The sequence below is a fragment of the Lissotriton vulgaris genome, chromosome 8, assembly GCF_964263255.1.
Source record: "Lissotriton vulgaris chromosome 8, aLisVul1.2, whole genome shotgun sequence".
In the NCBI taxonomy this organism is placed as follows: Eukaryota; Metazoa; Chordata; class Amphibia; order Caudata; family Salamandridae; genus Lissotriton; species Lissotriton vulgaris.
The window spans coordinates 578471381-578486847 of record NC_141696.1 but is presented as its reverse complement, the minus strand read 5'-3'; positions in this window follow the sequence as shown (position 1 = coordinate 578486847).

Here is a 15467-nt window from a genome sequence, read left to right as displayed (position 1 = left end):
GCACGTCAGGTGGCACAAGTCAGTATGTCTCTGCGTACATGCCAGTGTCTTGGCACCGACTTTAAGACCGTTTGCAATAACTACAGATGCTGGAAGCGTTGCTCGCATCGCATTGTTTTTCAGCAGCTATCAGAAGGCTTCAACTTTGCCCTTGTAGACCTTGGACATTCCTTCCCGCCTTTTTAGCTGCCATCTCTGTTTGGGATAAACTAGCTACATCGTTTTGTGTTTCTTGTATATCAAGGAGTGGTGACACACGGACCTTTGCGACCTCTGTATCTTACTGTGTCTAGGAGAGGTGATAATCACATTTAGTTCTTTACATATTTGGTAAATTTGCCTTATTTGAGTCTGGTTTTGGTTTATGTGTTTGGTGGCACGTACTTCTTCACTTCAAACAGTTGGATACACACACCTGGTGATATGTGTGTCATTCTGCCTTCATACCATTGTACATACATACACTTTTGCAATTTCAGTGTATCAAGAAGCGGTGACACACATACCTTGTACTTCACATGTCTAGAAATATTACTTCATTGGTGTCTGTTTTTGTTTATTGTGTTCTTTTTTTTTTGTATTCCTCATATACCAATAATGGGCATTCTAGATGGGGAAATCCCCTCTTCCCCTCCAATGTTATGATGTTCCGACCCGCACTTTAAACAGAGGAGAGAGAAAGATGGGGATACCCTTCTAGTTTCAACTGTTTGCTTGTTCCACTCCAATTCTCTGTATCTGTGTGAACCTTGGATTGAATTGGAGACCAGTCACCAACAGTGCCCAGGTGAAATCATCGAAATACTCTCGAAGTAGTCTCATCTGTTCCGCCATGCCACTAGGGCCGCCCAGATCTTATCCTGGCTAGTGCTATCACAGGACATATCAGATTCACTTATGTATATGATATATTTCAGGCAGTCAGAAAAAGTGGGGGCATTTGCATCTTTCCAGGCCTTACATATTTCCCGCCTCGCTAATACCATCACGTAAAAGATAAATTTAGTTGCCATATCATTAAACTGGTATTCTACGGCTAGTCCAAACAGGATTGTTCTAGGGGTGATTAAAAATTGTATTCCCAGTACTTCAGCTATAAACTCTCCTATTCTAGACCAAAAGTCTATGAGCTTGGGACATTCCACAAACATGTAAAGGTCATCAGCGGCAAGAGCTTTACATCTCGGGCAGTGGTATTCTAAATTCGTAATCTTAACCAGTTTTTTAGGAGAGATGTATACTCGGTGTAGAGTGAATAGGTGGTTTCTTTTGAGGGGTGCAGCCTTGACTACTGCATTTAGCATCGTAAAAGAGTCGCCCCATAGATCTTTTAAATTGTTACCGTCTAAGGCCACTATCCCCCCCATATCTTTTGGAGTTCTTGTTCTGTAGCTCCTCCGACTCCAGCATGGCCTCATACCAAAAAGATACCTCTTTCTTCCACCTCCCCTTTCTATTTACCAGATCTAACTTGGGTTCAGATGTATCTGTAGCCCATGATATACTGGCCCACCAGGCTGACAACTGGTAGTATTTGAACCTGGTAAGAGTTCCTCCCGTCAATCTGGAGATGGAATCCCAATCCATGAGCTGTAAATTATTTTGTAGGTCCTTCCAATATGTAATGCCTGCTGCTTTAAGGGGATTTGATAATCGATCTTTAAGGCATTCGGGTGTCCCTGGGGAATCCCATATCGGTGCCTGAGGCACATAAAAAGGGATTCCCAGCTTTTTTCTAATGAATACCCAATTCTTAAGGGCTACCCCTAAGATTTTTAGCCTTATTTTCTTATAGAATCTGGGATCACCGAATTTATATAGGAAATATTCGTGCCCTTGAGGGATGCTCTGTAATAATGCCTGAAATAATCGGCCCAGAGATGACATATCAGCTTTATCTGCCAATAACCGGAAATTTTTAAAGTGGAATGAATGACAATAAATTAATAAATCCGGCAATACCAGCCTCCCTGCTTTCAATTTTTCTCTACAGTTTTTTCCAGGATATTCGTGGAGATTTCGAATTCCAGATAAAGGATCCAATTTAACCCTGTATTTTTGCTATATCTTTAGGGCTAAAACTTAAGGGTATAGAGTTGAACAGAAAGGTGACTTTGGGTAGAATGACCATCTTCACCAAATTTACTCTACCAAAGATATTTAATGGGAGACCAGGCCAGCGCAGTAGAAGCCCACAGATCTCCTTAGTAATTCTATTGAGATTTATTTTTGGTATATCTAAGATATCCTGTGTCAACAGTACTCCAAGATATCTCATCTGTGGTTTAGCTAGAGGGGATATTACTTCCTGATTCCACTGCATGATCTCAGTTTTTTCCTTGTTTATTTTATATCCCGAGATTTCACCAAAGGCTTCTGGTCGAAAAGTCGGGGGATTGCCACATCTGGATTAGAGGTAAACATTAAAAGGTCATCAGCATACAGTGCACATTTTAGAGCTAATTCGTGTAAATTAAAAGGTTTAATCAATGGATCAGATCTTAACTGAGTAACTAAGGGTTCAATATATAAGTTAAACAACAGTGGGGAAAGGGGACACCCCTGCCTTGTACCGCAAGTTATTTGAACCCAATCTGTAAGAATTCCATTGATCAGAATTCTAGCCTTTGGGTTTAGGTACAGTGCTTGTATTGATGTTATAACATTTTTTGGAAGACCGAATCCAGCTAACGCTTCCCATAGATATGACCAGCTAACTTGGTCAAATGCCTTAGCGGCATCTATTGCCACGACTGTTAACAGGAGTTTCCTGTTTGTAGCAAATTCTATTGCGGCAATAGCCTGGAAGGTTGATTTGTTAAGCTGCCTCCCCGGTATAAAACCCCTCTGGTCTTCGTGTACCACAGATTTAATCACTTTGACCAATCTCGCCGCCAAAACTCCTGCAAAGATTTTATAATCTGTATTCAGTAACGAGATTGGCCTGTAAGACTCGACGATCAGGGGGTCTTTATTAGGCTTCAAAACCAAGGTGACTGTGGCCTCTAACCACAATTGGGGGATAGGTTCACCTGTCGTATGTATTTTGTTAAATAAGGTCGTAAGAACAGGGACGATGATATCAGAGCTTAGTTGATAGACTTCTATAGGAAGCCCATCTGGGCCTGCTGCCTTTCCTTTAGCCATTTTTTTCAGCTGGTTATAGATCTCTCCCTCCTTAATGGCAGAACTCATAAAGACAGTGTCCGCCTCAGTTAACTGCAGTAGGCCAAGCTGCTTTAACCAATTCACTACTCTTTGGGTTGAAGCATTACTATCCCCAGTATATAAATTTTGCATATAAACCCTGGCTTCTTCGGAGATCTGATCATTATCATACGATATGTCACCTCTACTGTGCATTTTTAACCCACAAATTTGGTTTCTTGCCTTATCCATTCTAGCCTTCCATGCCAAGATGCGCCCACACTTTTCTCCGTAGGAAAAATTCTGCAACCTACTTGCGTCCCACCTATCCTTGATTATTTTGTCTAGGCCAGCCTGATAGTTGGCTTTCAGCCCCTCTAGCTCTTTCTGTATGATAACCAAATTAGCCTGCTGATCCAATGAGGCCTGCTGTAGCTGCTGTTCCTTTAATTTTGGCTTAGATAGGGACTCCTCCTCTGCTTTTATCTTAGTCCTATTTCTACCAGCCATAGCAGCTGTAAACAGACCCCTTACGTAGGACTTAAAGGCTGCCTATACTATTTGATCAGATGCAGTGGCACTATTGAATCTAAAATACACAGCTATCTGCTTCAAGACACAATCTTTGACATCATCTTGTAGGAGTAAAGTTCTATCAAGAGTCCAACGTCTACTTTGTGCCCTCTGCGGGAACTTCATTTCAGACATGGCCATATGCAAATCAGTGTGACCCTGTGCCTCTTGGGAACAGTCCAGCCCGAACTGCCAAGCCATGCCTTCCCTGGACCGGAAACAAGCTACCGAGGACCGGTTTCTGGCATTCCAGCCGTCTTCAGCCCGGCTTGCTTGAATCCAGTGGCAAAGTGAGCAAGGGACTCATGTCTGAGCATACCCTGCCAACTTATGGCGAACAAAGAAAAACCAAAGGAAATGATGGACGGAGCATTGACAATACAAGCACTCACCCCCAGTCAACTGATCTGGGTTTAATCCATCACCGTTCTTTAGCCCACTCTGCCACCCCAGTTCAGACATGGCCATATGAAAATCAGTCTGACCCTGTGCCTCATGGGAACAGTCCAGCCCGCACTGCCAAGCCGTGCCTTCCCTGGACCGGAAACAAGCTACCAAGGACCGGTTTCTGGCCCCCGCCGCCGCCGCCAGAGCCAACCTGCACGAAGGGATGAGAGAGGTAGCCGAGTGGATGACGACGAGCCGCCTGAAGCTGAACACAGATAAGACGGAGGTCCTCATCCTGGGCTCCTCGCCCTCCGCCTGGGACGACTCCTGGTGGCCCCCCGCCCTGGGCACCTCACCCAAACCGACGGACCACGCACGCAACCTGGGTTTCATCTTGGACTCCTCCCTCTCCATGACCAGGCAAGTCAACGCCGTCTCCTCGTTATGCTTCAACATCCTGCGCATGCTGCGGAAGATCTTCTGGTGGATCCCCACAAAGACCAGGAAGACCGTCACCCAGGCCCTCGTCACCAGCCGACTGGACTACGGCAATGCACTCTACGCCGGAACCACCGCCAAGATCCAGAAGAGGCTCCAGCGCATCCAGAACGCCTCAGCCAGCCTCATCCTCGACATCCCACGACACAGCCACATCTCCGGACACCTAAGAGACCTGCACTGGCTCCCGGTCAACAAGAGAATCACCTTCCGCCTCCTCACCCACGCACACAAAGCTCTCCACGACCAAGGCCCGAGCTACCTCAACAACCGACTCAACTTCTACGCTCCCAAACGCCACCTCCGATCCGCCAGCCACGCCCTCGCCGCCGTCCCACGCATCCGCAGAGCCACCACAGGAGGAAGGTCCTTCTCCTACCTGGCCGCCAAGACCTGGAACTCCCTCCCGGCCGACCTGCGCCTGACCCAGGACCACCTCTCCTTCAGGAAGAAGCTCAAGACCTGGCTGTTCGAGCAGTAGCGGCACCCCCCCCCCCCAAAGCGCCTCGAGACCCTACGGGTAGGTAGCGCGCTCTATAAATGTCTTTGATTGATTGATTGATTGGCATTCCAGCCGTCTTCAGCCCGGCTTGCTTGAATCCAGTGGGAAAGTGAGCAAGGGACTCTAGTTGGCAGAGGTAGGTATCTTTGTCCAAATAGGGGCCCTTGCTTCTAGTCAGGGTAAAGGGCTACACTTTTAAAATAACCCTTGCTCACCCCCTTGGTAGCTTGCCACAAGCAGACAGGCTTATCTCAGAGGCAGTGTGTAAAGCATTTGTGAACACATACATTAATACAGTGAAAACGCTACAAATGGACACCACACAAGTTTAGAAAAATAAGTAATCTTTACTAGACTTTACAAACGACAAAGATACACAATACTGTAATCAAAAATAGACTTCAAAATGGTAGAAAATATCTTATTTCAATGTAGATGTAGAAGCAACACTTTACTCTCAAAGTACCTAGATGCATCACGCAAAACAAACAAAAGGGTTGCAGGGAAGTGGATGTGTTGGTTCAATATTGCTGCGCAGGGGAGTTGAGGCTCGCTTCCTTACTGTGTGGGGAGTTGATACGTTGTATCTTACTGCTGCCCGGTGATGGCACCTCGATGCGATCCGGTGCGATGCTACAAAATACCATCTTTGATGCGATGCGACAACATTGGATGTGATGCGTGCACGCCCAACGGCTGTGCAGCGAACTCTGTAACTTCTGAGCCGGGACAGGCCCTGCAACACGCTTCTCCAGTGATGCGCCGGTGACCTATGCGGGTGCGACACGCTTAACTGGTGATGCGACACGCTTCATCAGTGATGTGGTGGCGACAGCACGCTTCTTCGGCGATGCGACGGCAACTGCTGCGGCGGTGACACGCTTCTCCTCGTTGCATTGCGCTCCCAGCGACACACAGTCTTCTCAGAGGGCCCAAACAACAGTAGGCACCTCTCTGGAGGTAGAATTCCCAGCAAGGGAATTCAGGGGAACTGGTGGTAAAGTCTTGTATCCCTGAGACTTCAGGCAGGAGACAAGCACACTTCAAGACCTTGGAGATTCTTCCTCAAGATTATGAAAAGTTCACAAAAGCCCTTCTCCCCTTTCCTTGACAATAACGTAACCACTGCAGGCCAACCCCAACAGCACAGCACAGGGGCAGTCTCTGCCTTCAGCTTCCTTGGTTCTTCTCCTTGGCAAAGGGTCATCTTGATTCCCAGAAGTGATCTAAAGTTCTGGGGTCTGGGTCCCCCCTTTTTAAACACACAAATTATTTGTCTCTGAAGGCAGAGAGTGTCTGTACCTAGTACAAACCAGTTCTGAGTGCACTCTGCCAGTGCACAACTTTTTCCTTAGTCAGTGTGGGCCAGGGTCATCTGGCGCACCACAGGAGGTGGAGCCAGCATTGTTGAAGGCAGGCACAGCCCTATTGAGGCCCAGGTGCTACTCCTCCCACCACTCCCAATGCAGATAGGTCTATTCAGCCTAGTGCTGACTCACCCTGACTCCTGGAGCCACAACAGCCCCTGTCACTCACAAACCAGACATGGAATACACAAACCTAGCAGAGGCAGGCTGAATGGTTAGGCAAGAAAATACCCACTTTCTAAAAGTGGTATTTTCAAACACAGAATGTTAAAACCAACTTCACTAAACAATGTATTTTAACATTCTGAGTTCAGGCATACTAAATTTGTTTTTCTACCATGTTCCCTGGGTCAGTTAGGATTATAAGATGTTATAATCAAACTGCCCATTCTGGCCTATGGGAACAGGTAGCCTTGCAATCGTGAAAAACAGAATTGGTTGTTATTCACTATCAGGACATGCCACACACATCAGGGCATGTCCTACCTTTTACATACAATGCACCATGCCCATGGGGGTCTCTTGGGCCTACCTTAGGAGTGACTAATATGTAGAAAATGAAAGGTTTTAGGGACCGGCCAGTGTGTGCACTTGCCAAGTTGACATGGCAGCCCCAGGCTGCACACAGGCTCTGCAATGGCAGGCCTGAATCCCTTTTTACAAGCTGCTTCTGTGGGTGGCACAACCAGTGCTGCAAGCCCACCAGCAGCATTTGATTTACAGACCCCGGGCACACATGGTGCACTGTACTAGGGTCTGACAAGTAAATCAAATGAGCCAATCATGGCGTCACTAATCCATTACAACAATTTACAATAGGGAGCACTTGCAGTTTGGCACGGAATAGCAGTGGCAAAGTGCCCAAAGCATCTAGACCAGCAAAACACATAGCAAAAATACAGGAGGCAATAGCAAAAAATGGAAGGGAGACCCACGCCAATGGTGCCAGGTCTAACATTGATTCTTTTGGGGTCCGCTGTTGGTTTGTTCAATAGGGTGTTCACTTTTGAATTTTTCCAGAAAGATGGGAAGGTGGCAGTGGTATGGAGGTTTTGATGATAGAGGTGAGTGCAGGGAAGATGATGGTTCTTCCAAGGTCGTACATGTAGTGGGGGCATGGGTCTGAGCGGGCTCCTGGTTTGATGGTATTTATCAGGTCGGTGGCTACTTTATGTGAGAAGCGCTTCCAGTTGTTTATCTGCAGTTTGGCAATGAAGGAGGTATCCGGCTAGTCGGGGGAATTTTTATTGGAATGCTGCGGGTCGAATGTGTTGTAAATCCTGGTAATCTTCTATTTGAAGAAGTTTGAGTGGTTGTTGTAGATTTCTCAGAATGGGATGGTGATGTTGTTGGCACCTGCAATGACAATGGTAACGAGTTCTTTGTCTTTGTTGTTGAAGGTGGCTATGAGTCTGAGATTTAGGGCCTTTTTCTTTGCGTATCGTTGGTGGTAGAGTTTGAGGGCGACTTTGTATGTGAATCTTGCAGTGGTGTTTTTGTTGAGTCTCCATTATCTCTCAAGTTATTTGCAGTGGCGCTTGGACTCGCTGAGGCCGTTCTTGTACCAACTGGGTGGTTCATTGCTTTTGTAGGTCTTGTTTCTGGTACAAGCAGTGTGGTAGGTGTTGCCGGCTAGCCATTTATTGAAGAGTTTGGTGTCAACATCGAGGTTCCCGTTGTGGTTGGGTGGGTGTTCTTGTAGGGTCTTCATCCAGTTTTCTTCAGATATTTTACCTCAGTGTCTTGATGTTGCTTTGGGATTTTCTGGTTGGGTGGTTTGGTGGGAAGGTATCTTGAAATATATGATGTAATGGTCAGACTATGTGAGCGAGGTCATGCCGGTGGTGATGATCCTGTTGTTGGAGGAGAAAATAGGGTTGAGGGTGTGGCTGTTGTGTGGGTTGGTCCTTGGACAAGCTGGGTGAGTCTGAGGTTGCTGAAGCTGTTGAGGAAGGCCGTAAGTCTGTGGTGTCCTCTAGGTGGAAACTAAGGTCCATGAGGAGGATATAGTTGGTTGATCTGATGGAGAGGGGAGCAATGAGGTTTGCTATGTGGTTGCAGAATTCCACTTGGGGGCTTGGAATATGGTAGGTGAGGCTTTCGCTTAAGGCTGGCATTGTAGTCCATAGATGTGGTGCAGTCAATTGTGCTTTTGTAGATGATCGCAAGTCCTCTGCCTGGTTTGTGTGTATGGTCCTGGTGTCTGATTTTGTAGGAGGATGGGATGGCTGCAGCAATGTCTGGTTTGAAGGCTGGGTTGAGCTATGTTTTGGCAAGGAAGAGAATGTCAGGCGTGTTGCTATTAAGGAGGCCCCAGATTTCAGAGGAGTGTTTTTTCCAAAGAATTCCAAGGGATTGAACGCTGAGGTGCATGGCAGACAGTTGGTGTGGGGTGGTGGTTGTGGCATGCATCGGTTGTTTGGAGAGGGTGGTGTTGGCTTTGAAGGTATAGCAGGTAAAATCACAATGGGTGCAGTAGAAAGGTCCTACCTTGGTGCTCGGGGATGCCCAGCAGCAGTGGCTTTACCAGTGTGTGTTACTGAGGTCACAGAGGGTGGCGGTCGTTGACTTCTATGGTGTTCCCTTGAATGGTCATGGGGCCAGGGTTCCTTGCACTGGGAGCGGTCCAATTGTGGACGGGGACAGACAGGCTTGGTTTTGGTGGCCTTCCTTAAAAAGATTCTGGGGTGGGCAGGGCTTTTTTTTGGCAGGAAGAACGGTGGATGGGAAAAACCCGCACAGGAAAACCCTGGCAGTGGCAGTGTCACATGGTCAAAAGGCTGCGACTGGATCAGGCTGGAACAAGCAGGAACTGGAGGCCACTGGTAAGTGCCAGCTAGTTGCCCAGGTGCCTAATCAATATGACATGAGATGCCTTTGGTGTCTCTCTAAGTAGGTTAAACTTTATTATATCTACCTATATGTTGAGGCCTCCCCATCAGCAGCAACCAAAGCTTCATCTCTGTTATTGTCAACCTCTTCACAAGATCATCCACTAACATAATAGTAGCAAGCAAGGTCATCTACAGATGGTTGAACAAACTCAAATCAAAAAGTGGAGCAGCTTTACAACTGGCTATCCAAAGGCTTCATAGACTCATTCTCTTCAAGACATTCACATGATCAAACCATCACTCTGTGTCTACTTGACTCAACAAAGACAAAAAAAGATAGAAACACAAATCACTGCACTCCGATGTTAGTGGAAGAAAGTTAACAGCTACCATAGCAAAACTCATCTTCAACTAGATCCTCAGTATTTTTCAAATGCCATACCAAGGAACTTTGCAACCCTGAGGGCACCATCCCAAAAAGATCCCAGTCTTAATATTTCTGTAACACCCCTGTAGATTACATCAATTTGAAAGCAAGGACGCTGGAACAAAACCTCAGGAACATTACGCCTGCCATCCGCCTACTTGGACCGAGAGGAAGAAGATTTACCAACAGAATTGGAACGTGGATTTTTCATTCAACTCTAAGTTCCCAATTCAATTTATTGCTCCAGGCAAGTGGCCTAATAAGCTCACCATCAGATCGCTATCCCATTCAAATGCTCATGGACACCCTATTCTAAATGATATCTGACACTACAGTATGGACTCTGTTCTGCATCTCTATTACTTTAGGCAAATAGAAAGAGAGTACCACAGAGAGAAAGAACCATTGAAAAATTGTAAAAACATGAAAGAAATACCCAGAGAGAGAAAGTAAAAGTAAGCCAGAAGTACTTTAGAGTTAAAATATATATTTTCTAAGATGGTATGTTATTAATGGCTAATACTAACCGCAGATTGCTCACCTTAATAATATCCTCAGGCACCATATTGGAACCTGAAACCTTAACACATCAGTGTTTCTACGCATCGCCTTGACTTCATTCCACATGGAAGTGACAAATGCAGCCGCATGTTGGCGCCCCCCAGTGCTTAATTTGTAAAATATGAAGTGCAGGTGCTCAAACCCACTTCCCTTGGCTCCACCCACTTTAACTAATGGCTCCACCCACTTACTCCACCCCAGTGCTTAATTTGTCAAAATAAATGCCAGGGCCCTTTTCGGGAGATCACGACAGCCTGCACCACACATTGCTCATGCCAGCGCTGCCAATGAGAGTTCCAACACAACTACATACCATCTCACTCCTAAAAGTGATACAATTCAGGCTTTTTTAATGTATTCTGACTTATTAAACACAGTTGTTGTGCTCTTGTGGGCAATATTTTGCAGGCATGGTTGGGATTTTAATTTTAAGGTTAAAAAAAATAGAGAGAAAGAAAACAAATGTGAGCAAATCATCCAAAACCGACGTTTTCCCTTTTGTAACATACGTTAAATAAAAAATATACAGGAATAATACAATTCAAATCTGTTTTAGACCTGTCTCATCTATCCATAAATGATTAGTAAGGCAAACAAAGACAGAACAGACGTGTAAAAAGGTGAGACAGGGAGAGGACTGTAAACAAGTTTGTATTTAACCTTCCAGAATTAGAAATTAAGTTCAAGTAAAGGAATATTTATTTCACTGAGTAAGGGGCAGTGCTGGCCTCAGAAATAGAAAGAGAGGGGCAGAATAGGGAGAAATAAGGGGGTTGTGATGATTGGGAAAAAGGACTGTGAAGAATAGAGCACTTGCAAGAGCGAGAAATATGAACAGAAGTGGAGCGAGGTGCAGAAAGAGGAATGAGGAAAATTAAGCAACCTTGCCATTGGGCTGCGCCGACATGCCCTAGAAATCCTTGAGACCCTTGTGCTTAATAGTTTAGAAGACAAGCATTAAGCACAATGCACTTCAATCGTGTCCAGCAGCAAAACATGACACCGACACGCAGCTCCTTTGCTAATGCACCTCAACAGTCAACTTGCTTTACGCTGGTAAAGAAAGCATAGGACTCCCACATGGCAGAATAGAATGGTAGAGAAACAGAACTACGACGTGAAAACCAGCACAAACGCCACCCGCCCAGTATGGCAGCATTACACTTTATTAATCAAATAAAAAACATCCTGTTCCACCTCAAATAGAGCCTGCACCCGTACATGCAAGGGCAATGGGGCGGAGTTAAGATATGGCAACTCTACGCGGGCCTCCCATGAAATCGAAGACCAATGAAATATTGTGAGATCGCTGCTGTGAGCGGTCGCTCCCCAGGCTCCCTGCTTTGAGCTAGTATCGTTGTGCTGCGCTTGTTGAAGTAGCATTTAAATCTGTAGTGTGATAATTGCACTGGAACTGCTGTAACGCTTTCGGTGTGCAGCGCTTGCTAAACTGGCATTTAAATTTGTAGAGCGATAATCTCTGGCGCTTTGTTGATACTGCTTTACCCTCCGCTGCCATTTTGTTGTTTTTGTTTTCCCTACAAGCCCGTCCTCTAGAGCCCGCCCCGCCTCCCAGCTGAGCCTCCCTCCCACTGACTACATACAGCGCTCCCGTACCTGGAAGCGCTGTGACCATCTCATCGCTGCTGTGAGCGGTCGCTCCCCAGGCTCCCTGCTTTGAGCTGGTATCGTTGTGCTGCGCTTGTTGAAGTAGCATTTAAATCTGTAGCGTGATAATTGCACTGGGAATGCTGTAACGCTTTCGGTGTGCAGCGCTTGCTAAAATGGCATTTAAATTTGTAGCGCGATAATCTCTGGCGCTTTGTTGATACTGCTTTACCCTCCGCTGCCATTTTGTTGTTGTTGTTTTCCCTACAAGCCCGTCCTCTAGAGCCCGCCCCGCCTCCCAGCTGAGCCTCCCTCGCCCCTCCCCCTCCACTCATTTATGTCAGATGCACTTGCGCGCAGCGGCCGCGCCCCATGCGCGCCGAAGGTGCGCCAAAGGTAAGCCCGTCTGCGCCCGTCCGCGCCTGGAACGCGCCCACCGCCAGACCCCCTGGTCCCAGCCATTCCCAACCCACTAGAATCACTTATGATGCCGTTTTTATGCTCATAGTGTGCCCCCAACCCAATTTCGCTTTTGGGCTGACTGCCATTTTGTGTCTTCTTGTTGTTGTTTGTGCCTCCCTGCCCTGATCTCCACCCCACTCCCGCCTCCCAGCTGCTCCTCCCTCGCCCCTCCCCCTCTACTATCCACTTATGTCAGATGCATTTGCGCGCAGCGTTCACGCGCAGCGATCGCGCCCCGTGCGAGCCGAAGGTGCGCCAAAGGTAAGCCCGTCTGCGCCCGTCCGCGCCTGGACCACGCCCAGCACCTGTCCCCCTGGTCCCCGCCGCACCCAACCCACTAAAATCACATATGATGCCGCCACCCTCCTCACCCTCAACCCCGGATGCACACTACAATGCTGCGTAGCTACCCCAGGACGTACCCACGGCCCTTTCGCCTGCCTCTCCTGCAAGTTCAACTGCTTCAGGACCCTCACCAACCCCACCTCCCCCACACATAGCTCCGACTCTAACCGCCTGAAGGGCATCCTGCTTAATACCCGCTTGATCCACAGACACGCAACTGAACTCTGGGACCTACTCGACACTGCGTCACCAGACATCGCCTTCCTTACAGAAACATGGATGAACACATCATCCGCCCCCGACATCGCCATAGCCATTCCGGAATCGTACAAGATTACCCGAAAAGACCGCACCAATCAAACAGGAGGAGGCCTCGCCATCGTTCATAAAAACACCATCAAAATCACAACCAGCTCCGACGACAATCTTGCAACCGCCGAACATCTCCACTTCCAGATCCACATCGACCCCAGGACCACACTTAGAGGCACCCTCATTTATAGGCCTCCAGGAACCCGCACTCAATTCAGCGACGACATCACAGACTTCGTCAGCCCACACGCCCTCGCCTCCGAGAACTACATTCTTCTAGGAGACTTCAACTACCATCTCGAAAACAAACACAACAGCAACACCACCACCCTTCTGGACAACCTGGCCAATCTCGGACTCAAACACCTTGTTGACACCCCCACCCACATAGCCGGACATACGCTTGACCCAATCTTCACCTCCAGCAACCACATCTCCTTCGATCGTACTACAGCTCTCCATTGGACGGATCACAGCTGTGTCTACTTCAGCTACAAAACCCCCCTGACTCACAACCGCCCACAACCTATTCCTTGGAGAAACTGGAACAAAATCACCACCGACCAACTCCTCACATCTCTCAAACAAAACCCTCCCACCCTCTCAATGGACCCAGACCCAGCGGCCACCAACCTCAAGCAATGTATTACCCACAGTGCAGATGAACTAGCACCCCTGAAAATGCACCAGATGAAATCTGCCAGCAAAAAGGCTCCCTGGTTCAATGATGAACTTAAACAATCCAAGAAGCTATGCCGCACCATGGAGAAGAATTGGAGAAAATACCCTACTTCGGACAACATGGCCTCCCTCAAAACGGCCACCCGCAAACACCACCAAATGAGTAGTTCTGCCAAGAAATCAGCACTCAAGGATCGTCTCGACAACAACACTCATAACAGCAAGGAACTCTTCAACATCGTCAAAGAATTCACCAACCCCACCGCAGCATCTAACGACATCACTCCCTCCCAAGACCTCTGCGACGCGTTATCCTCCTTCTTCTACAACAAAATCGCCGACATCCACAACAGCTTTGAGAATTCTCCCAACGATCAACACCCTCCACCCCCTTCAGATCTTACTCCGCCAACTAACAACCTCAACGCCTGGAACCCAATCACCACTGAAGACACCATTCGCCTCATGAACTCAATTCACTCTGGCTCGCCTTCTGACCCCTGCCCCCACCACATCTTCAACAAAGCTGACTTCTTCATCGCACCCCATCTCTGCGATGTCATCAACTGCTCTTTCAACTCTGCCACCTTCCCAGAAAGCTGGAAACACGCCGAAATCAGCGCCCTTCTGAAGAAACCCACAGCAGACCCTTCTGAACTTAAAAACTACCGACCCATTTCCCTCCTCCCATTCCCGGCCAAAGTCATCGAGAAAACCGTCAACAGCCAGCTTGCCGCCTTCCTTGAATCTAACAACTCCCTTCGGCTCAATCCGGGTTTAGAGCCAAACACAGCACCGAAACCGCCCTCATTGCAGCGACTGACGACATCCGAACACTCCTGGACAACGGAGAAACAGTGGCCCTCATCCTACTCGACCTCTCTGCCGCTTTCGACACAGTCTGCCATAGCACCCTTATACATCGCAAAACTCAAAGAGTCCGACTTCCCCCATTCTACTCAGGAGCCACCGAAGTCATCTGCGGCGTACCCCAAGGATCCTCACTCAGCCCCACCCTCTTCAACGTCTACATGAGTCCTCTCGCCTCCATCGCGCGTCTACACAACTTAAACATCATCTCTTACGCAGATGACACCCAGCTAATCCTTTCCCTCACCAAAGACCCCAACACCGCCAAAACCAATCTTCACGAAGGCATGAAAGAAGTAGCCGAATGGATGAAACAAAGCCGCCTAAAACTCAACTCAGACAAAACGGAGGTGCTCATCCTAGGATCCTCCCCTCAGCTTGGGATGACTCTTGGTGGCCCTCCGCTCTGGGCACGGCACCCACACCCACAGATCATGCACGCAACCTTGGCTTCATCCTAGACTCCTCCCTCTCGATGTCCAGACAGGTCAACGCCGTCTCATCCTCCTGTTTCAACGTACTTCGTATTCTCAAAAAGATCTTCCGCTGGATCCCCCTCGAAACAAGAAAGTCTGTCACCCACGCACTGGTCATGAGTCGACTGGATTATGGTAACACACTTTACGCCGGAATCACAACAAAATTACAGAACAAACTCCAACGCATCCAAAACGCGTCAGCGAGACTTATACTTGACATCCCGCGCTAAGATCACATCACCGAACATCTAAAAAACCTCCACTGGCTTCCCGTCAACAAAAGAATTACCTTCCGCCTTCTCACTCACGCACACAAGGCACTTTACAATCTAGGACCCGAATGCCTCAACACTCGACTGTCCTTCTACAAACCCACCCGCCAACTAAGATCGTCCAATCTAGCCCTCGCCGCAG